At 42.4% G+C, this 22,500-nt stretch overlaps 1 protein-coding gene across 4 annotated transcripts in view; it reads left to right on the forward strand.

The window, feature by feature from the left end:
• Positions 1-22,500, forward strand: part of znf469 (zinc finger protein 469) — a 256,202-nt gene that overhangs the window by 156,898 nt on the left and 76,804 nt on the right. The window lies entirely within an intron of this gene.

Below are 22,500 nucleotides of genomic sequence, written 5' to 3' on the forward strand. Positions count from 1 at the left end.
CTGGCTTGGAAGACACCAGTTGCTGAGGTAGAGGTTTGTGACGCGTGGGCCGAACGTCAGCCGCCGCCAAGCCCCGCCCTTGGACTCATGGCTAGCCAATCAGAGGTTGCCACCACAGTTGCCTATCCAAAAGACTCACTCAGCTTAAACGTTCCGGTTTAGGAGAGCTCTAGTTAGGCAGCGAAGGCACAGAACTTTCTTCTAGCATTATAAATTACAGCTGCATCTTAACAACCACACCCTTTAATTCGGCCTATATCCCTCTCAATACAGAGCTGAGCTGTCTGTAGTCTTTGAGGGCCCTTCCGTCCTGTCATTTGCTATTATGTCATCCTACAACGTTAACTAGGGAAAGAATCCCAATTGGAGGTAGATGGTACATTCTCTGTGAGGTAGACAGTAGTCAAGTGGGATTGAAAGAGGAGTCTCAGATCACCCAACAGAAGACGCCAAAAGAGCACTGCCTTCTCACGGCTGCCCGACTAAATGTGTGATAATTTTAGACTCAGGCCTCTCACTTGGTCTGGAGCGACGACTGCGTTTGGAAATAAACTTGGAATTCGGCTTAATTGCAGTTTACAGATTTAGGAGGGGCATAGTTTTCTCCTTTATTTTCATGCAAAGGCCAGAGACATGAGGTTTCAAAGCCACAAGAAGAAGTTTTTGAAAAAATGCAGCGAGAGAGAGAGAAAGAGAGAGAGAGAGAAAGGCATATAGAAAGAGAGTGAGAAAGAGAGAGAAAGAAAGAGAGAGAGAGAGAGAGAAAGGCATATAGAAAGAGAGTGAGAGGGAGAGTGGTAGAGACAGTGAGGTTTAGACAAGTACAACAAGAGCAAGGCAGTGTGGATGAAGGTCCATATGAGATGAGCAAGAGACAGATGAGAGAAATAATGACAGGTGAAGGAACAGGATGCCTTTTTAGAATGAACTTCCCTTAACAGGTCATCCTTTTTTTTAACCTTAGTCCCCCCCCCCCCACCACCACACTTCTTTGTTTCAGTGTAACTCAAATAAGAAAAATGTGGTGGCTAAGACCTTGGTTATTCATCCAATTACTCAATTATTCAAGTATTTTTTTTTTTTAATGGAGACAACCAGGCGGAGAAACTAAAGCAGTCAGAGAAAGCAACATGTCCAGGGCTTTTCCACTGTCCTGCCTCAGATGGGAAATTAAGTTTTAATGTCTTTTGGCTACTGCCTCTCAGACTGGGCCTACATTCTTTCACAGCTTTCCCCCTTTGCACTGGTAAAGATGCAGATAGACTCTCCTCTGCCTGCCTGCATTTCAAAGGCCTGGCTTTGCCAGACCTGATGAAGTTATAGTCTTCTTTTATTTTTACTTTTCTACTATTTTGTTATATACGGTTGTGTTCAGCTTTGATTGTTATACCGGTACAGTTTGATTTATGGCATTTGAAAATGGCACCTAGGGATATGCATATGAGGAAAAGATGAATTGCAGATGGACTCCTGTGTATGTCATTTTGGAGGGAGTGCCATGAGTAGTGCATTCTGGGATGTCTCGTTGGAGGTTCTTGCAGGGTCAAGGCATTGTGTGTTTCCAGTTAGCCACTGTCACAAGACCTGCTTATTGTCTGCCCAGTAGATCACCTGGGCACCAGTCATTATGACTTGACTTCTAATAGAGTTCTCTGTAACTGTCAGTATTTCCCAACAAAGCCAACTTTATGATATTCACAATTCAATTCCCAACAAAGCCAAATTTATGATATTCAATCCTATCGATGTTTTGAAAAATGAGATCAGTTTCATGAGAAACTGAGCCCTGTAGATGCATACAAAACATATAGCTATTCTGGACATGATGTCTCTCTCCCTTCCTCCCTCTCTCTATCTATATTCTCTCTATCTATATTCTCTCTATCTATATTCTCTCTATCTATATGTCTTTCTCTCTGTGTGTTATGAATATGGGACCGTGGGCTTTTCACTGATAGATCTATTCTCTTGGGGTGAGTTTTATAGTTTGTTCAGGATGAAAAATGCCTTCTAATATACGGTGCCTGGTTGGGGACCATGCTGGACCGGCAATACATTAGGTCCAGTTGAAGGGTGTCTCTGTGTCTTCAAAGGAAGCGTTCTCTTCAAAGCCAGGCCTAGATCAAACCCAAGAAAACAGTGGGTGAGTGAGATGAGAGGATGAAGGGACGAATACTCTGAAGACAAAAGAAAGAGGTGAAGTAAGATTGAGACATTGCTCAGGAGGAAAGGGGGTTGCCCTTTGGGAAGAGCTGTTGTGTTTGAGTGATGTTAGTACAAACCAGGCTTCAAGTCTGATCCAACTTCAGAAAACTTTAAAAAACCCTGACTGGGCATGATATTAGCAGCTTTAGTTTATGACTGTTGATTTACCACCAATTAAATTCATTATACTTGTCAGGTCAGTACTGTTCATTCATACATCTCCATTCAAACATCAGATGCACGCCTGTGAACAAGCCGAACCAGTGTGAAGTAGATAGAGAACCAGACTAGGTGACATACATATAGTGAGGCTCATACGTTTTTGAACTCATGCTAAAGTTGACTAAGAAGAGGAATATAAATTCATCTTTTGGAAAATTGATCTTAATGCCTTAAGTAAAAAAATGAGGAAATATCCAACCTTTAAGGCAGTGGTCCCCAAACTACGGCCCGCCACCTCATTTTGGGTGGCCCCCCCAAACATGTCCGTGGTATATAGCATCTGGCCCGACATCGTCAAACTATAACCTCCGTAATTTCCCCCATTCATTCTCTATGGCGAGTCTTAACTGTACAGATGTAATACTCTTTTTGTCCACTGGTGGTTGTTTTGGCGCTGTTTCGCGTTTGCCATCGAAAACGGAATGAAATGTAGGGCTACCTGCAAACAATGTAAGAGGCCTACTGTATGCTGACTGCATCAGTGCTCAAAGTATTCTAAATCTTTATCAATTAATTGTTAATAACTAATTAACTTCTATTCAAGTCTTATTTCTGGGTCTTTCTGGGATAATTATTTCTATTTTTTATCCACTCGTTCAAATGTTCATTCACATTCACAATTCACAAAGTTCTCATAAGGTGAGTGAAAGTGGTCATTTCAGATGTTTTTGTCAGCACTTCATAAACCTCTCATAGTTTGAGAACTTTAAATTATTTGTAGGATATTGCTTGTTCACAACTTGAGCTGTGTAGGCAAAGACAGAGTTCAGAGTTCACACATTTTGAATAAAATATACTTTTGGGACTCCCTGCTAATACTTTTGGGAATGATTACGTCTTTTTATTAGTATTTTCATTTGTAGTTTCATTTGAGCTACATTTTACACTGATATGGCATGATGGCAATATAAACACAGCTAACAATGGTATTAAATTGCAGTAGCCTATGATTAAATGTAATGGAATATTCAACTAAGGTAGACTGCTGTTGTTCACAGTTCTAAGATATTTATGGTTACTGATATACTCTGAGTCTCTGGCCCTCTCTTAGAGCCAGGCATAGCGAGCTGGCCCTCAGAAGAAAAAGCTTGGGGACCACTGCTTTAAGGCCACCAATTTTCTTTGTGAATGAAAGGTACAGTATATGATGATGTGGGGCTTTTTTAATTCTAAAGGCCAAGGGAACTTTATCAGGATGCTTTGTATGATCCATGAAATAACTGGCCTTTAAAAATAAACATCTGCCTGCGAATACTTATGACCCCTGTATTTTAAGGAAGAACATGTATTTATTTACGATACATTATTCATTCACAAAGGAAATTGGTGTCCTTAAAGGTTGGATATTTCCTCACTTAAGGCATTAAGATCAATTTCCAACAATTCCACTTTTTTTAGTCAACTTTAGCATGGGTTCAAAAACGTATGAGCCTAACTGCATGTGAGGAAGAGTTTGCTACTGCGCTCACAAAATTACAATTTGAAACCAAAACTAACTGGATCAAAGTATACAAAACCATGAACATTAGTTCAGACCTTAGACAGGACTGTTATGAGTGAAAATGCCTTCAGATAGTTGCAAACAATCAGTAACCATATGGTGTATGCACCATACAATTGTTATTTTTTGACCTACCAATAAAAATGGACATAAGTGCCCACCAGCCTCTTTGTACTCTACCCGAACCTAGCTCAAGAAGACAGCACACACACCCACTTTAATTTACCCTCGCCAGCAACGAGAGGCTCTTCACCTCTACTCTACTCTCTGCTCTCCCCTGTCAAACAGAGCGTGTTCCTGCAAGGCCAAGCGTGGCTGTGAGTGACAGCTGGGAGAGCTCATCAGAGCTGGGTGGGCTGGAGGGAAAGGGTGTTGAGCTGGAGGGAGGAGGAGGAGGCCCAAAGATGTGAGCTCGCCGATGGGGTGGCAGCTCAGCACCTCAGCCCCTCGCTGACAGATGTACCATGTTATCAGTGCACGGTGGAGCTGCCCCTCGGCATGCACTGTGCACTTACAAGGACCCATTAACATTGTGTAAGGGGTGTTTAGCAATGACACCCCAGTTGCTGTCTCAATCACACCTTGCTGGTTAGCAGTAACCCACCATTGGATCCACATGTGTATGTGTATGTGTGTGTGTGTGAGAGTGCATATGTGTGTGTGTATGTGTGTGTGTGTGTTTGTGTGTGTGTGTGTTCTCTTCCCCCTGAAGTAGCTAAACTGAGAATGGCAAACACAATTTTTGGCAATTTCATTTCTTGTCCATCTGCCAGGATAGCGCTGAAAGGAATTTCAGGTTGACGGGTACATGCATGTTAATGCATGGCTTTCTTTTAGATCTCCAAGAACAGTCCTTCTCTGTGCCATTAAGGTTTCCTAAGAGTCAAATATCCTTCAGATCAGCCTGTGCAGGGGCGCCTGCAGGAATTAATGCACACCCATCACCCCAACCCCCCGCAAAAAAAAACAAAAAAACACTCGTGAACAATATTGGTCCGTGCATTGGTCAGTCAGCAAAAAAGTAGCCTACATAGCATAACATCCACATGCAATAATACAACGACAACGTCTACAATGACCTATTCATTTGGACAACTTGATACAGCCCTATACAGGCTAAAGTTACCTTTAGTTTTGTTCTAGCGTAACGTGACGTCTGGCTTTAGTGCAGTCTAACGTTCTGACAAGCACACCGATTGCCTACCTTGTTCTTGTCCATCTGGAATAACTCCTAGCTTTGCTGCCTCCATCCTTTCTGTTTTTGTTGTTTAAAACTTGTGATATCCATGATGAGTATTGAGTTAGTGAATTAGCTCAACATTGTGTGCTGATAACCATACTGTATATAGATAGCCGAGTAAAAGAAAACAAGTAGCTTATTGCGTGCCTGCGTGCGTATTCTCTCTCCTGCTCAAACAAAATGTGTGCACGTTAATTTCGATAACGTGTTCACTAACTTTACGTAATAGAAAATGGTAAATAGCCTGATGGCATGCAGCTAATGGGATACTGTGCATATTTGGGAAGGTATGGTAGGCCAATTTGGTGTGAATACACACACACACAAGGGAAATTTTCTCTCGCTGTTGAGCCTGATGGTACGCACAGTGCGTACGGACGTACACCTGCAGGCGCGCCTGAGCCTGTGAGAGCCTCACTGAAAAGAAAGGCTTCAGTAGGATTCACACTGAGGAAATACACTCAAGAGGCATAGTCACGAAAGCTATTTCGGCCCAGCTACTCGTATTCCCATTTTGGAATAACCACATTGAAGTGCATCGGATTTTCTTGTGTGCCACAGTTTCTATTTTACCGGCGGGATAATGACTGTTGCGCCCGACGCAAATCTAAAATGGGGTGGTTCATAGTAGCTACATTACTCATGGGTGTGGTTTGGGCCTAACGTGCAATAAACCAATCAGAGCGTCATCTCACATTCCCTTTAACAACAGGCACGCTTGTTCCATAGCGGATTGCTATTATGATGGCGGAATTGCCAGGCGCAGCCAGGAACGGTTCACAGCGCTATAGTCAGTTGGGAACAGTTTGCTATTGATTTTTCCTCTTTACAAAATGTAATACAGAAATGCCACTTTCCGATGTTTTGGGATCACTCTCACTGAATCACGAGGTTATGAATGCATGGTGATATTTTTGCAATGTAATCTAACATTACCTCACTATAGACAATGCAGATCTGTCAGATAAGCTCTCCTCTCCCGTGCTGCTGCTGGGGCATTTGGGTTAAATGGCATTGGCATGCAGTTCAACATCAGGTCTCATTAAATCCTCTAATATTTCCTAATTTATGTCATCAACACATCCGTGATTCGTGGAAATGTGTACGCTAGATTTATACCTATTTTTTCACATCGGACACCACACTGATTTCCCTCGTGTAGCAATATTTGTCCTTGTAATTATGTATGGTTTGGAGAAATGGGAACTGTGTCGTATAGATGAGAGGAGCAAAGTGCATTGCGCAACACAGGCGCCCAAGCAAGCGCTCCTGCAGGTGTAAGCTACGGCTGTACCTTACCATCAGGCAACAGAAACAGTTTCCAAGTTGAACTTTCTAACTCTGCACAGTATCCCATTAACTGCATGAAAATAGGCTATTTACAATATTGTATGTAAAGTAGAGTTTGTAAACACGTTGTCATCAACTTAATGCACACACAACTTTTGTTTGAGCAGAAGAGAGAATAACAATGAATGGACGCAGAAACTACAGAAATTGTAGCCAAGGCTACTTGCTGCTTTCTTTAGTGTCTATGGTTGCTGGTTAACAGCACATAATAAGCTTATTTAAGCAAATTCACAAACTCAAGACTTCAAGGCCATCATGGATATAAATTTTTTTTTTGAAAACAACGAAAGGATGGAGGGAACATAGCAAAGCTTAGAGTTATTTCAGATGGGCTACAACAAGGTAGGCAAAATTGTGGTGCTTGTCAAAACCTTAGCGCAGCTGGAATAATGCTTATAGGCTGATGTTAAAGCGCACACGATGTTTAAAGCCATACACAACGGTAAATTGGAACAAAACTAAAGGTAACTTTAGCCTTTATAGGGCTGTATAAAGTTGTCCAAATTAATAGGTCGTAATTAGGCGTTGTTGTAAAGATATTGCATGTAGATGTACTATATAGGCTACTAAATATTTAGTTGACCAATGCACAAACAAACCCGGGAAACGGACAAATATTATCAAGGCTTTGAATGTTTCCATCTGTGCACAGGTTGTCTGTAGATCAGTGTGCATAGCATTCATTCCTGCAGGACTGTGGCCATGCATGCGCCCTTAAAATAGCATCTGAATTTGCGCCACTGACTTTAGACCAGGAGGTGGGCGCACATACCTGTGGAGGGAAAATTCCAGTATGCGCTGACTGCAAAATAGGAAAGACAAAAGTATACAAAGTCAGTTGCGCTGGAGTGCAAAATAGAGCCCTAAGAGTGACAGTGCTTTGGACATCACACTGAACACGGCTGCTGTAGTTGTTCCCACCAAAAGGAAGTGGAGGAAGCTGTCATAGTGAATATGTCATCAGATTAGCAAACATAACGAAAGCAGTTGTGATGAAATATTACTTGAAGAGATAGCACTAGTGTTTCCAAAGGAAGTGATTGCGGGAAGGTCTGAAGAGGTCATACTGTATTTCTTGGCCCCGATTCCAATCTCTCAGGCTTAGGCATAATCACAGTTTTAGGAGATAAAGCATGGATGTAATTAGATTTAAGGTGCTAATATAAAGTCAAGTTCTTTTTAAAAACCCATCCACAGTGGAAATTTGCTCAACAACTGTGGATGCAGAAGAAAGGGTCGCACACAAAAGAGACATTGGCTTGAACTGATCGCACAAACTAAATCAAAGTCGCTGTCAAAAGTCGCTGCCCAATTTTTATTGGTGACTAATGTTGAAACAATCATGAAGCAATGACCAAAAACAATGACTTTAAAGTCCTAGATGAATTTGGACAGACTTTTGGTCTACAGCAAGTTTGATCGTCTTTAGAACAATTGAATTTTTGGAAGGGTCAAAGAGGGTCTTAATGATATTAATACATTCATCAAAGAGAAAATGAATAGATCACTTTTTGTTGGATAACTGTACATGACGGCGTCTGATTCCAAGAACTTAACAAAATGGTAAGCTTCGCCAGCTGTGGTAAGCCATGCTTGGCGAAAATGCTGATTTGTTATGTATTTTCATTACCAGACTGATCTGAGCTTCACTGGAATTGAAGGAAATAATCGAGGGTCTACAGACTCCAAAAATGTGCTAAGTTCAGCAGCTTTAGCGAATGTCATCCAGAGGAGAGGCCTTTTTCATTCACCCATAAGCTAACTGGAATTAACAAAGAATTTACACTTTGCGTGGCTGTAGGCCACTCCATTTCTTGATCTTACGAGACTTACCCATGGCTTTCCTGTGAAGATTGGAACAGATATTTGCTCTTAGGCAGGAGTGTAATGAAGTTTAAAAGTAACGGCTCCCGTTTCCCTCCATGGCTTCCTCTGTTCTCACATTTCTCACTGACATCTAATAATGAAAGCGGGCCCAGATGAAAGCATTTAGCTATATGAGATGTGGCAAGTGATTGCTCCATTGCTCATTTCAGTTATTTTCCTCTCTCTATTTTTCACTCCTGTGTTTTTTTCCAACAGATCTAGCCTCTGACACTTGGTAATATCTAAGCACGTGGTCCAACAGCTGACCAAGTTCCTCCTGCCAGGGGTCAATTTGAGCCTTAGTTATATAGCAGAAGTAGAGACCCATTACACTCCCTCAATTTAAACTCAGACACTGAGTAGCTTTAGGATTTACCATAACATCAAGTTGTAATCTTCTGCAAACAACACTGTTTACTTCAAGAGCACATTGGCACAAAAAGAGCTCAGTCACATGGTGAAAGACTATGGGCTGTATTTTCGGTCACCAGCGCATGGCGTAAAGTTCGTTATTCACCGGCGCGAAGTTGAATTCGTTATTTTGCACCTTTATTTTTTAAGCATTGCGCCCAGGGGTGTGGCAATTAACAACCTAGGGAGGGACCTGGCGCATTGTCTAAAAATCGCTATCATACACCACCTAAACCTGGTGAGAAGTCAATGGCGAGTTGTTCATATGCTATTTTAAGAGCGCATGTCAACAGTCATATTGGCAGGTGCACGCACCATCCTTCTATCATTCATGAACGCACACCAGCGCATGTCCATGCAAAGCATTACAAATTGCACGATTACAATGGTAAACATAATTAGAATAAAGATATTACGAAATACTGTACATCTCATGATGAGTAGTTATTCACCATCATTTGCAAATTGGTAATGACGGTTAAAAGTGATTAGGGGAGAGGCGAGAGACAAGTATGGAGCCCAGCTGAAGACGCACTGTCACGAGATATAAGCAACTCCTCTGCAGGATAAATGTTGTTTTATTTAGTCATTTGAGCAACATTAGGGTAAGTGTTGCTTTTTCCAGCCTATGTTTTCTATGGTAACCCATTGTCAGTCAATAGTGAAAGTAACTGCATATAACTGTCTTGTCGTTGACTGACTCCTTGGTGAAGTTAGTTTCACTTTGCCAATGAGTTCAAATAATAGACGAGTGCAAATGCGTGAAGGCTATGCTAGGTTTTAGTAAAGCATGGTTTAAGAATGACTATTCCATACGGTCTTGCAAGCAGCCTCCTTCAAATGCGCCGTTGAATGCCAAAATACCGATGCATTTATGTGACATATCGCGCGTTGCGCCGTTAAAGGGAATGACAGATGTCATTCTCATTGGTTTAAAATGATGTTACGCCCCAAACACACCCATATGACTGATTAAAAGACCTAGGAACACCTTGTTACGCCATGCGCTCCACTTTTGAGAACGAAACCCCTCCCAATGTGAACTGGACATCCTACTAAATTTGAATAGACTTTTGACGAGTGACGATGCACTTTAGAATGTCATGATAGGGCCCTTTAGCCCAGATTCCAGAAACATGCTCTTAAAGTCATGAGTAGTGTCGTAACTTAGTGGACAATCTTAAAAAGTTCATTTTTTTACACAACACCACGTGTCCGCCTACGTTTCTGCCTGCTGTTGGCCTCTTCACTTTAATGGTAGCAAACTAATCTACAGCCCCATTCCTCACCAGCAGTCACCGAAATATCACCTCCCAACTCATAACCTAGACGGCTTTTCCTGGAGGCACATCCAAAAGCTCATCCTTCATGCAGCTCCGCTGTCATCCCTTTGTTCACCTATACAGCTCTTCTCAATTTGCCATTTGTCATACTGCTGAAAAGCATGGCAAACCTGCAACTCAGCATACTGTATTCTCTCCAGCACAAACACTTGCATCAGGCCTCAGTCCTGAAAGATGCTTGTATTTCAGTAGCGATTCCCAGATGATGATGCCAACACTATGTCTCTGATTCAACTTGTTAGCTGGATATGGTAATGGAGGAGGAAACTACCTCCATGTGAAGCAGACTGGTGAAGACAATCTGTTTATTTTTGGACAACAACCTAGGCAAAGTGGCAGAACTTAGTACACAGCAATTCTACAGCACACAACACTAACTAATGATAAAGACTGAATCTCGTTACAGGGCTACAAAATATGTACACTCAAACACTGAAATAAGAGATTATCCACAGCTTGTGAACTTCTGGACCTTTTGTCAGCACTTTAATAACGTGTGCAGAGTCCAGTGCACTTAGTGTAAATGTGCCATATTCTTGTAGGGGAGTGTGGACAGTGGATATCTTAATGTGCTTTTGTCACCCACATAGTTCCCCATATGGAATGATACATTTGAGTTGCAAACATAAAAGTAATATATGACAGCCATCAGTATCCTTCAAACATAATCATAACCCCTGATTGAAGTTTCACTTTCGTCAGGTCCAGTAACTTATTACCCGCGGAAACAGGCATCATGAAAATCAGTGGTAGCCAATATGTCTGTAAAATCCAAACACAAACATAAATGTCATCTTTGGGGGCTGTGTTTTACCCGCAAGACATTCTGTCTCCATTCCTAAAAACTCATATTTTCCAAACTTTGACAGATGATATATCAGCTTGTCTTTGGCAGGATGGCTTTCTGGAATACAAAGTGACAAACAGTCTTTACACCTTTTTGAAGTGAAGAGTTCACAACTATGTTTGCACATTCTGTTTCTGTCAATACACTCATTCCCTGTTTCAGAATGTTCTGTTATATTTATCCTATTGATTGATGGGGGGGGGGGGGGGGGGGGTAATCTCACACCTCACCCCCCCCCCCGCCCCCATCACACTCCCATTCCCACAAGCAGGGAGAGCTTTTGAGCAAACACAAGCAGACCGTCATACATAGCACTGATAGTGCTGGAGCTGGTCCAAGGCCCCTGCTATGAGGAATGGAGTACAGTATGGCTCACATAAGGGGCAACACACACACACACACACACACACACACACACACACACACGCACGCACGCACGCACGCACACACACACACACACACACAGCTAGACAGACGCAACTATCCAGGTGTACACCTGGGGCACCTTCCTATGCTGTTGCCAGAAGGTCATATCTGCTGTCATTCTGAGATGTTACTGTGCCACAAGTCACATGAGGTCTGTAGATCTGTAGATCTGTCTCCTATTAATATTAGATTAATGTGTTGTCAAATATGGTCATTAATATTAAAATGTTGTCAAATATGGTCATTTGAATGTTGGTTGTCAGAAACCTTGCCATAGTAAAATGCTAACGTTCGAAGTAGCAAAATCTAACAGCGGAGGCGGCTCAACTCAAACAGCCAAAAGTCATAGTTTTTGATAAAAATAGTATATGTCAAAGATGGAAATAAAGCATAATAATTTATTTTTCTCCACGTAAATAATGTTAATTATTATAATTATGTTTTTCATGTGGTTTATCTACCTTTAACTATGAAATAACATTCATGTCCATCGTGAGATATGATATTTGTGACTTTGAGGACTTTATAGCCCAGAACTCCTTCAGCTCATCGTTAGTCTGCATTCATTTGCAGGCAAGTGTCGCCCCTACCAATATGGCGGCCGCATTGACGTACTCCTCCTAATAGAACTCAATGGACAATGCGTTATCTATGTGCTGTACACTGTAGAGGCGGTGGGAGGGAGATTTCCAGGGTGGAGATTCATCTCAATTTAAAGAATACTTCGGAATGACCCCTTTGGCAATCAAAACGTGATAAAGTGCAGGACCAGACCTTATCCATGGGTGGGATACTGGCCTTGCAAGTTATCCATTGAATTTATGCTACTACATTTGTAGAGTAAATACTTTACTTTTTATTAAGGATACTCAAGGGAAAAGCTTCCTAAAAGGACTCAAAATCTAAATATGCTCCAGAATGACTGAACTACTCTCAGGCTAAGGAGGACAGCATGACGGAAGTCTTTTAGACAAATTAGTTGCACAGCATTTTTTTTGCATTCAGTGTTTATCAATCACTGGAGTAAATACTAAAGGAGAGGAGTTTAAAGGAAAACAGGTGTGAGTAGGTCTCACTCTCTCTCTATTTCTGTATGTGTGAATGTGCATAGAGGTGTGTGTGTGTGTGTGTGTGTGTGTGTGTGTGTGTGTGTGTGTGTGTGTGTGTGTGTGTGTGTGTGTGGTGTGTGTGTGTGCATGTGTGGCTGTTGTTATTGTTGTCCATTGCAGTGGGAAGAGGTTGGCCTGGCTCTCTTGTTTTGGATAATTGCATGGTGCCTTAGTCTGTGGTCCCTAGCTCTGTCTCCCTGTGGCCCTGGCACGAGGGATCTACATTTAGTCTCCTTGTCCCTTCCGTCCCATCCTCCCCCCTCCAGAACACACACCCCCACTTCCCACACACACACCCTGCCACCACAGGTAGAGACATGAAAAAAAGGGATGACAGTCTTTGTGAGGAGTGATGAGGCCAGTTTGTGTCTGTGTCCACACCAGAACACAACAATGATTTTTGGACACATCTGAATGTTTTATGTTCGGAGTCAAACAGTCTGTTATAAAACAAGACTTACTTTTATAGTCACAGCATATTTACAGCATTTTTTTTCTATGTTCTTATGCTCATTTGTATAGGACTTTGAATGACACATCTACATTTACATGTATTCATTTAGCAGAAACTTTTATCCAAAGTGACTCACAAAAATGAGGAATAGCATTCAAGCTGCAGTGCAGAGGAGACCTTAAGTCTAGTAATTAACACTGCACCAATCAGCACTATTACTAGTAATTAACACTGCACCAATCAGTACTATTACTAGTAATTAACACTGCACCAATCAGCACTATTACTAGTAATTGACACTGCACCAATCAGTACTATTACTAAAGACCTTAAGTCTAGTAATTAACACTGCACCAATCAGCACTATTACTAGTAATTAACACTGCACCAATCAGCACTATTACTAGTAATTGACACTGCACCAATCAGTACTATTACTAAAGACCTTAAGTCTAGTAATTAACACTGCACCAATCAGTTAACACTGCACCAATCAGTACTATTACTAGAGGATGAGAGTGCAGATGTTTTAGTGTAGTAAAAGGAGAAAATGCTAGAAGAAGAGTTGGGTCTTCCAGATCTTCTTGAAGATAGAGGGCCCTATCATGACATTCTAAAGTGCATCGTCACTCGTCAAAAGTCTATTCAAATTTAGTAGGATGTCCAGTTCACATTGGGAGGGGTTTCGTTCTCAAAAGTGGAGCGCATGGCGTAACAAGGTGTTCCTGGGTCTTTTAATCAGTCATATGGGTGTGTTTGGGGCGTAACATCATTTTAAACCAATGAGAATAACACCTGTCATTCCCTTTAACGGCGCAACGCGCGATATGTCAAATAAATGCATCGGTATTTTGGCATTCAAAGGCGCATTTGAAGGAGGCTGCTTGCGAGACCGTATGGAATAGTCATTCTTAAACCATGCTTTACTAAAACCTAGCATATCCTTCACGCATTTGCACTCGTCTATTATTTGAACTCATTGACAAAGTGAAACTAACTTCACCAAGGAGTCAGTCAACGACAAGACAGTTATATGCAGTTACTTTCACTATTGACTGACAATGGGTTACCATCGAAAACATAGGCTGGAAAAAGCAACACTTACCCTAATGTTGCTCAAATGACTGAATAAAACAACATTTATCCTGCAGAGGAGTTGCTTATATCTCGTGACAGTGTCTTCAGCTGTGCTCCATACGTGTCTCGCCTCTCCCCTAATCACTTTTAACCGTCATTACCAATTTGCAAATGATGGTGAATAACTACTCATCATGAGATGTACAGTATTTCGTAATATCTTTATTCTAATTATGTTTACCATTGTAATCGTGCAATTTGTAATGCTTTGCATGGACGTGCGCTGGTGTGCGTTCATGAATGATAGAAGGATGGTGCGTGCACCTGCCAATATGACTGTTGACATGCGCTCTTAAAATAGCATATGAACAACTCGCCATTGACTTCTGACCAGGTTTAGGTGGTGTATGATAGCAATTTTTAGACAATGCGCCAGGTCCCTCCCTAGGTTGTTAATTGCCACACCCCTGGGCGCAATGCTTAAAAAATAAAGGTGCAAAATAACGAATTCAACTTCGCGCCGGTGAATAACGAACTTTACGCCATGCGCTGGTGACCCAAAATACAGCCCAGAGAGTGGCGACCCCTGCTCAGGTGGCACTTGACAGGTCGTTCCACCAGGGGCGCTGCTAGATTATTTGGGCCCTATAACAGACAATAATTCTTATTCCGATATAGTATTAATAGGGGTGCTCTCTGGGGCCCCCCTGTCAGTGCTGGGCCCTTAGAATCCTAACCCCACCTCACCCCACACACAGCGCCCCTGCATTCCACCATTGGGGGCCTACTGCCATATAGTCTGGATTGCTGTGTGTGCAAGGATGGCAGTGACAGACAATATTCCTTGGATGACCACAGCGGACCAAGGAGTTACATAAGCCTTTATGAGGGCTTTTATGTAGGTGGCAGCAGACCCAGCCATCTCCTTGTCAGCAAGTTGGGCTGCACGATTATGGCCAAATGGATAATCACGATTATTTTGATCAATATTGAGATCAGGATTATGTGTTGATTTTAAGACAAAAAAAGTATTGTCATATAAGTATAACTGCTTTCATACATATGCATACATATTGTGCTACATTCCTGTTCATGTACAAATATTTGCATGAAAATATAATTGGCCCTTTTATTCACCAAAATTCAGTGCATCTCCTTAAAGAATAAATAAAAATAAATAAAATAATTTAAAAAATATACCACACTATTTTCCATTTTACATTGTGCTACAATTAAATAATACAACTTTGCAGACAAATAAGGGTTTGTTTCACCAGGCCTCATCTCCTGGAAGCAAAATATAAACTCTTTCATTGTACAGTACCTGCAAAATGGATGTGAATAAAACTTCAATAAAAAACAAATATGCCATAACAGAATGTAACCAAACGAGAGTCAAGGCAGAAAATAATTATTGCCATAGTGTTTACAAGTTTTTGGAAAGAAACACCAGCCTGTCAACATTGTCTGTCTTGGAGGATGAGTGAAGGCAGGTCGCCACATTCCCACCTGTGCTGAACACCCTCTCAGAGGGAGAACTGAAACATTAGTATTAATACTATCTTTTTAGCCAGTTTTGAGCGACGTGGTAAGAGTCTCTGGTGTTCTCTCCACCAGTCAAGAGGGGTCCTACTCACACTGTCTAGGTTACCTGATTGTAGGTACTGTACGACTGTAGCTCAGAAGCTATACAGTAGCTTATTGTTCTTGAAGAGAAGGGAGTCTTGGTGTGGCTTCCTCAGCAGTCTTGAAGAAACTCCCCAAGGTCTTTTTGGGGCCCATTTCCTTGAAGAGTATAGTAAATAAGATATGAATAATAAATGGGCCTAATAATCTAAACATATCCGTCACCAATTTCCAAAAAGCTCTTCACATCACTTGTTTTTGTTTTCATATCATTTTAATCCAATTCATTAATTTGTCATACATTCTGTGTATTTGACATCAAAATAATAACGGACAACCATGGCTGCAGGTGCAGTCCTCGTCATTCCAGAAGCCAGTCTGGCACGGAGGTGCAACACTGCATCACTGACTGAGCTCAGCTTGTAACTGTGGCTCAAGCACAGAGGACATATCAAGCAGTTCTTGTGTCAGAGGGTCATTGTACTGTATATTTCATCCAGATAGCTCAGGATTTTTTGTCTTGATGGAGACAATGCAGGTTAGGTCTGTCTCATCATTCTTCACTTTCAAGATGGAGGATCTGAAAAGGTGCAGGACTGGCTTCACAAAGGAAACGCTGACATACTTTTCACTGGAAAGCACATCAGTTTTGATCACATTTGGGGGGCAGGTTGCCGGTTCGAAGTCCGACTAGTAGGCACAGCTGAAGTGCCCTTGAGCAAGGCACCTAACCCCTCATTGCTCCCCAAGTGCCGCTGTTGTTGCAGGCAGCTCACTGCGCCGGGATTAGTGTGTGCTTCACCTCACTGTGTGTTCTCTGAGTGCTCTGAATGGGCTACCCTACTGAAAATGTTTGGATATTCTGTTATTTTCTGCTGTTGGTTAAATAGATAGACACACATATAGGGAAAACACTTGATATTGAATTTATGTGTTACAAAGCAGGCCTGTTAACTGTATGACAACATTGGTTTATTTAAACTACATCATCAGTCATCATGCTCATTTTAATGAGTAAGAATGAAACTTATGCTGTATTTATTGCAAACAAAATTCCGCCATATCTCCCGCGAGTCACGTCAGGCAGACTGTAGCCAGTCTGTCCAGGATGAGCTGCCGTCTGTTGTACAGTAGCTCCTCCCGGCTAGCGTTTGAAGATCACATTGACGTAGAAAGCCAGGCAAAGTCAGACTCAGTCAATCTCAAACAAGCCTATTGCCTGCCTTGACCCTCACCTTGTGGGACACTCTGTTTTCAGTGCATGCTCTGGAAGCTTCAGTTCTCTTCGTGCCTCTGCTAGCTGCTTTTTACATCGCCCGCTGTAAGAGAAACTGCTTACCAGCTTTTTGCAGAGACCCACTGCTCGGTCAATCAAGGATCTCTCGATGCATACTCTAAGAAAGAATAATGAGGAATCATAAGTAGAATTAAACCACAGATCTGATGAACAACCCCAATCATATTATTCAATATTTAAGGTATTTATACTTATTCATTTGGCTGACGCTTTTGCTCAAGGGCGCAATGGTGGCAGTCGGGAATCGAACCCACAACTTTTCCCCTCCGGGGACTCTTAATATATTCTATTCCGATGTATTTTAGAGAAGCCACATTATGTCTAGCCTCTTTGAAGTGAACTGCCACTGAACTTTTCATATCCTGATAGCCCAGCTCTTTTACCACCACTCTGTAAATTAAGACGACATGAGTAAAATTCTTTGGTTTAGGTTTCTCAATATTGTAGCAGAAATAACAGTTGTTATATTATTATTGTTATTATTAGTAAAGTATTCACACACATTAGCACAATAAGCACTGATAAATTAATTATTACAGATAACATAATATTTATTTTTTTAATTTTTTAATTAATTTTTTAATTAATTTAAAATGAATTACATTTTTAAAACATACTGTTTCTCACCTATTGGCAGATAGATTCTGTGGTCAAAGCACTGGAGCCTATAGTCCATTGTCTGTTGAAATGCAAACAAGCACCTCGCCCTCTGCTCTCTCAGCCATTTTTTGTTGTTAAGATTTGTAGCCTAATGACCGACTGCTATCTGTTGTGTCATTTTGTCCCTTGTTACTCTAGCCTGGAAGCCAGCTTGAATTTTAACCCCGCCCACAAAATTTGAGGTCGGGAAATTCGGTCTGGATTTGTTCCATTGAGAAGCAACTATGCCAGATCTGCCAGCAGTTCGCACCAATGAAATTGTATAGGCAGACTTTATTCAATGATGGATAGATGAGCAATGGTGCCTAGTTTATCACGCCACCTCAGCGTGCTTCGGTTGATTTTGTTTGCACAAGATAGCCTATTGACAGTACAATAACTTAAAAAAACGATCAAAAGCGAAACGAAACTAAAACAGTGAGAAGAAGGATGTTTTGGGTCAGGATTAATTGCTTTGATTGGTTAGGTCTAGCCAGTTGTGTGCAGAGGTACACCCCCCACCCCCCCACCTCCCCCCCAGGCTCTTGCATCCAAGCAACGTAAAGCTGTGCAGTGCAGGGAACAGTTCTGATTTGCTCATACAGGCACGTGATCAGACAGTGGTTTACAGAACGCTACATTAACTTTGTAAAAAAAGCGTTGATATGGATGTTCTATGGAGGGAGGATACATTTTAAATATCGCCCGATCACGTTAATTTGATCGTGGTAAGTCAAAATTGTGATTGAAATTTGTGCATTAATTGTAAAAAGCCAGCATTAATGACTTGAATTTGACACAGGCTGCTAAGGGTAGCCAGTGGAGCTCAATGAACAGTGGGGTAATGTGTAACCTTTTCAGATGATTGAAGACGCACCACCTCATTCTGGACTGTCTGTAGTGGTTCACCGCACAAGCTGGAAGTCCTGTGAGGAAGGTGTTGCAGTATTCAAGGCGAGAGATAACCATGGTCTGCAATCAGTGCAACCTGATTTTTTTCTTATTCTTATTTTCTTATTACGGCCAGCTCGTTCCCAGACCGAAACATAAAGAGGGACACGGACAACAAGGTTCAAACCAAATACAGTATATTAATTTATTAAAGTAAAGCACAAGGTTACCAATAGCAAAATGTCTAGGGGGAAATGAATGGGAGTGGTGGTGTGCGTGTATGCGTGTATGGATGTATGGATGCAAAGAGGGTCAGTATGTGAAGCTAGTGAAGTAGGCCTCAAGACAAAGAAAGTGAGTGCCTGCAAGAAGGAAGAAAAGTTCCTATGAGAGAGATAGGAAACCCCTTATATAGCCCCACCCTAACCATAGGTGTAATCAATGAGGGCATTAGCCCAACCAGGCCCAGCCCTGCCCGTGCACTGACAGGAGAAGGCCTGAAGGGGCACAGGGTCGTAACAATAGTGTGAAGCGGCAAGACTGAAGGACACAGGTGACAAGGTCAGAGAAAGTTAGCTGCTCATCAATTACAGTATGACACCAAAGTGTTTTGCAACCTTGGTAGGAGCAAGAGGGAAAGAGTCCATTTTGATGTTAATGAGTTCATGTATTGTGATTGTTTGGGTGGTTCTGTCTTAGGGAGGTTTATGGTGGTGATGTTCTTTCTTCCAAGTGGATGTCAAAGAGACAATCCGAGATCCATGCTGAGACTGCGAGATAGGCCATGAGTGACCACCAGGGCCATGATAACTAGATAAATTGTACAGGTTTGCCTTATTCAGTGGCCTTTCTCAGTGGACTTGCGCAGGTAGATTTGCATGTCTTTATCCGATAATGTCTTCACATGAGAAGGGCTGAACATGAGGGCTGCCTCTTCCACTAATGCTTCAGCAACAGCCTCTGCTGTTGGAACGTTAGTATGATTGAACACGGCTGTTTCCACATGATTGATTGCACCCGGCCGAGATCACTCACCGGAATATAAACCAAGGAATTACCGGGGAGGAGAAGAGTGACTGGTTTCACAATCTGACCTCTGACCCCTGATACAGTAAGTGATTTGTTTCAGGTGTCGAGATTCATATAAGCAGTGTTTTTTAAGTGTTTTTCAATGTTTTTTAAGAATGACTTAGCAGACAACTGTGAACAGGGGCGTCGGACTGGGGGTAAAACCAGTACTGATTACTAGGGCCCCAAGGGGAGGGAGGGCCCTTGAAAAGTCTGGAATATATTTTATTATATTTATTATGGGGGCCCATCAGGACTGCCTATGCATAGGGCCCAGGATCTTGTGCTACGCCCCTGCCTGTGAAGGCTCTCTGTGTAGCTTTCAATGTGTATAAATCATGCTGCATAAATGAATTTGCCTTGCTTTGAGTGAAATTACGTTGTATTGTGAGTGATCATGCAGCTTACCACTGTAATAATTGTTATCTAAAATATTTAAGTACCGGTACATTTAATTTAAGCATATGTTTGTCATAATAATGCTGTAGACAGTTTTTGCACAATAGTCAGATTTCTCCAGGATTAAGCTCAGATATGGACCACGGCTGTCTGTCCACTCATATCAACACAGTTAAAAAAAACATATCTCAACAATAAGTGTTTAGTTTCTGAAATCCTTGACATGACTCAGTAACAGGAGCCAGAATTGTCTGAAACCTGGCTGCCATGGCAACAAGAAAATGCTGATCTTGTGAACAGACGCCAGTGCTCTGTGGTGCGGCGTGCTTACCAAACACGCCAGTCGGCGTTGCTTCAGATAATTACACAAGCTGACGCCTTGCAGTCTTGGTGCAGATGTTGAGCAGCTGGCCGGGCAGTCGTCTCATCGTCGGAGCTCCACTCCGGTCCTCGAGAGAAGGAGGCCAGTCTTGCCCGTTCGAACCCCGACCAGTAGGCACGGCTGAAGTGCCCTTGAGCAAGGCACCTAACCCCTCACTGCTCCCCGAGCACCGCTGTTGTTGCAGGCAGCTCACTGCGCTCGGATTAGTGTGTGCTTCACCTCACTGTGTGTTCACTGTGTGCTGAGTGTGTTTCACTAATTCACGGATTGGGATAAATGCAGAAACCAAATTTCCCTCACGGGATCAAAAGACTATATATACTTATATATATATAGAAGTCTTTCTGATGTGGACCACTAACCAAGAGCACCTGTCTCTCTTCCCTGGTCTATCCGCTAGATGACTACACTCCTCTCTCGTTTAATGACTGAGTCTTTCCCCCGTGTCACTTCCTGCTCACTGGCGGCCATTTCCTCAGCCGTGCAGCTGCTTTAAACATCAGGAAACAAGGGCTTGCTTTAATTATTACCTGAAACAGAAACACACACGCATGCATACACACACACACACACACACACACGCTCACACACACACACACACACACGCTCACATACTGTACACACACACACACACACATACTGTACACACACACACACACACACACACACACATACACACACACACACGCTCACACACACACACACACACACACACGCTCACACACACACACACGCTCACATACTGTACACACGCACACACACACACACACACACACTCACACACACACACACACACACACGCTCACATACTGTACACACACACACACACACACACACACACACACACACACTCACATACTGTACACACACACACACACACACACACACACACACACACACACACACACATACACACTCACATACTGTACACACACACACTCACATACTGTACACACACACACACACACACACACACACACTCATACACACTCACATACACACACACACACACGCTCACACACACACACACACACACACACACTCACATACTGTAAACACACACACAAACACTCACATACTGTACACACACACACACACACACACACACAGTAGTCATGTGGGACAGTTTAACCCAGCTCCAAGGGTTCCTTTTTAAATGGAAGCTGACTAGGATCTACCCTTTCTGCATCTATTGTTCTTTCCTCCATGTCTGATGGATGAGAGATGTGATTCATCAAGCTCTTTCTCTTTCTACTCTCTCTCTCTCTGATTTATCTGTTTTTCTCCGTCTCATCTGGTCGGGGTCCTAGCAGCTGCATCGCTGCTGACACAAAGCCCTGCTACCAACCAACACGCCAGCGCAGTCTTTCACTCCCTCAACGACACCCCAGAAATACCACTACTGCGTTGCCCTGTCAGCAGGGATGAACATTAAGACCCTTAATCGGTGTCTCCCAGGATTTCCTGCGGTCAAGGGTGTGGGGGATGGGGGGGGGGGGTTGGTTCTGAACAAATTGATAGCAGCATGTTATGTTGTTCTGAGAACAATATGTCCTTGCGGGAGGCCAAAGGAGAGCAGGCGTCAGATATTCATATAATAATCCGTTTCGTGCGGGTGCCTCAGACAGAAGAAAAAAAATGTGTCTTTCTTGTTTTTATTTATTGTGGGGGATTTGTTTTTGTCCCAAGAGCTTTACCCTCAGTAGGCTTATTTGCATTCAGTCTTGTTAATGAGTTTGCAATGACTTCATGCTGTGAGTGTGTGTGTGTGTGTGTATTTGTGTGTGTGAGTGTGTGTGTGTATTTGTGTGTGTGAGTGTGTGAGTGTGTGTGTGTGTGTGTCCCAGTGCACCGTAACCAGATATCAATGACAGATCGTTGGCTGGGGGTTCATTACAATTAGCGCACTGATACAGAAGTGAGTATACTGTGCTGTCGCTTTCACCTGCAAAGGAACGACTGTTTCCATTATAACTTCTACTGTGGATCCTCCAGGGTTGAGCTCAGTGAAGGACCACAGCTGCCTTACAGCATTACAAGACTCTCACACTATTCAGATCAACACTGCGTTTAAAAATCTCAAAATCAGGTGTTCAGTTTGTCATATTAGTTTTCATGTAAGGTACAACATGTCAGTAGCACCATGC

Source organism: Alosa pseudoharengus, unplaced genomic scaffold (assembly GCF_046254945.1).
Source record: "Alosa pseudoharengus isolate Yale_2024_CS ecotype anadromous, Long Island Sound unplaced genomic scaffold, YU_APseudo_1.1 YU_APseudo_1.1_scf_10, whole genome shotgun sequence".
Lineage (NCBI taxonomy): Eukaryota > Metazoa > Chordata > Actinopteri > Clupeiformes > Clupeidae > Alosa > Alosa pseudoharengus.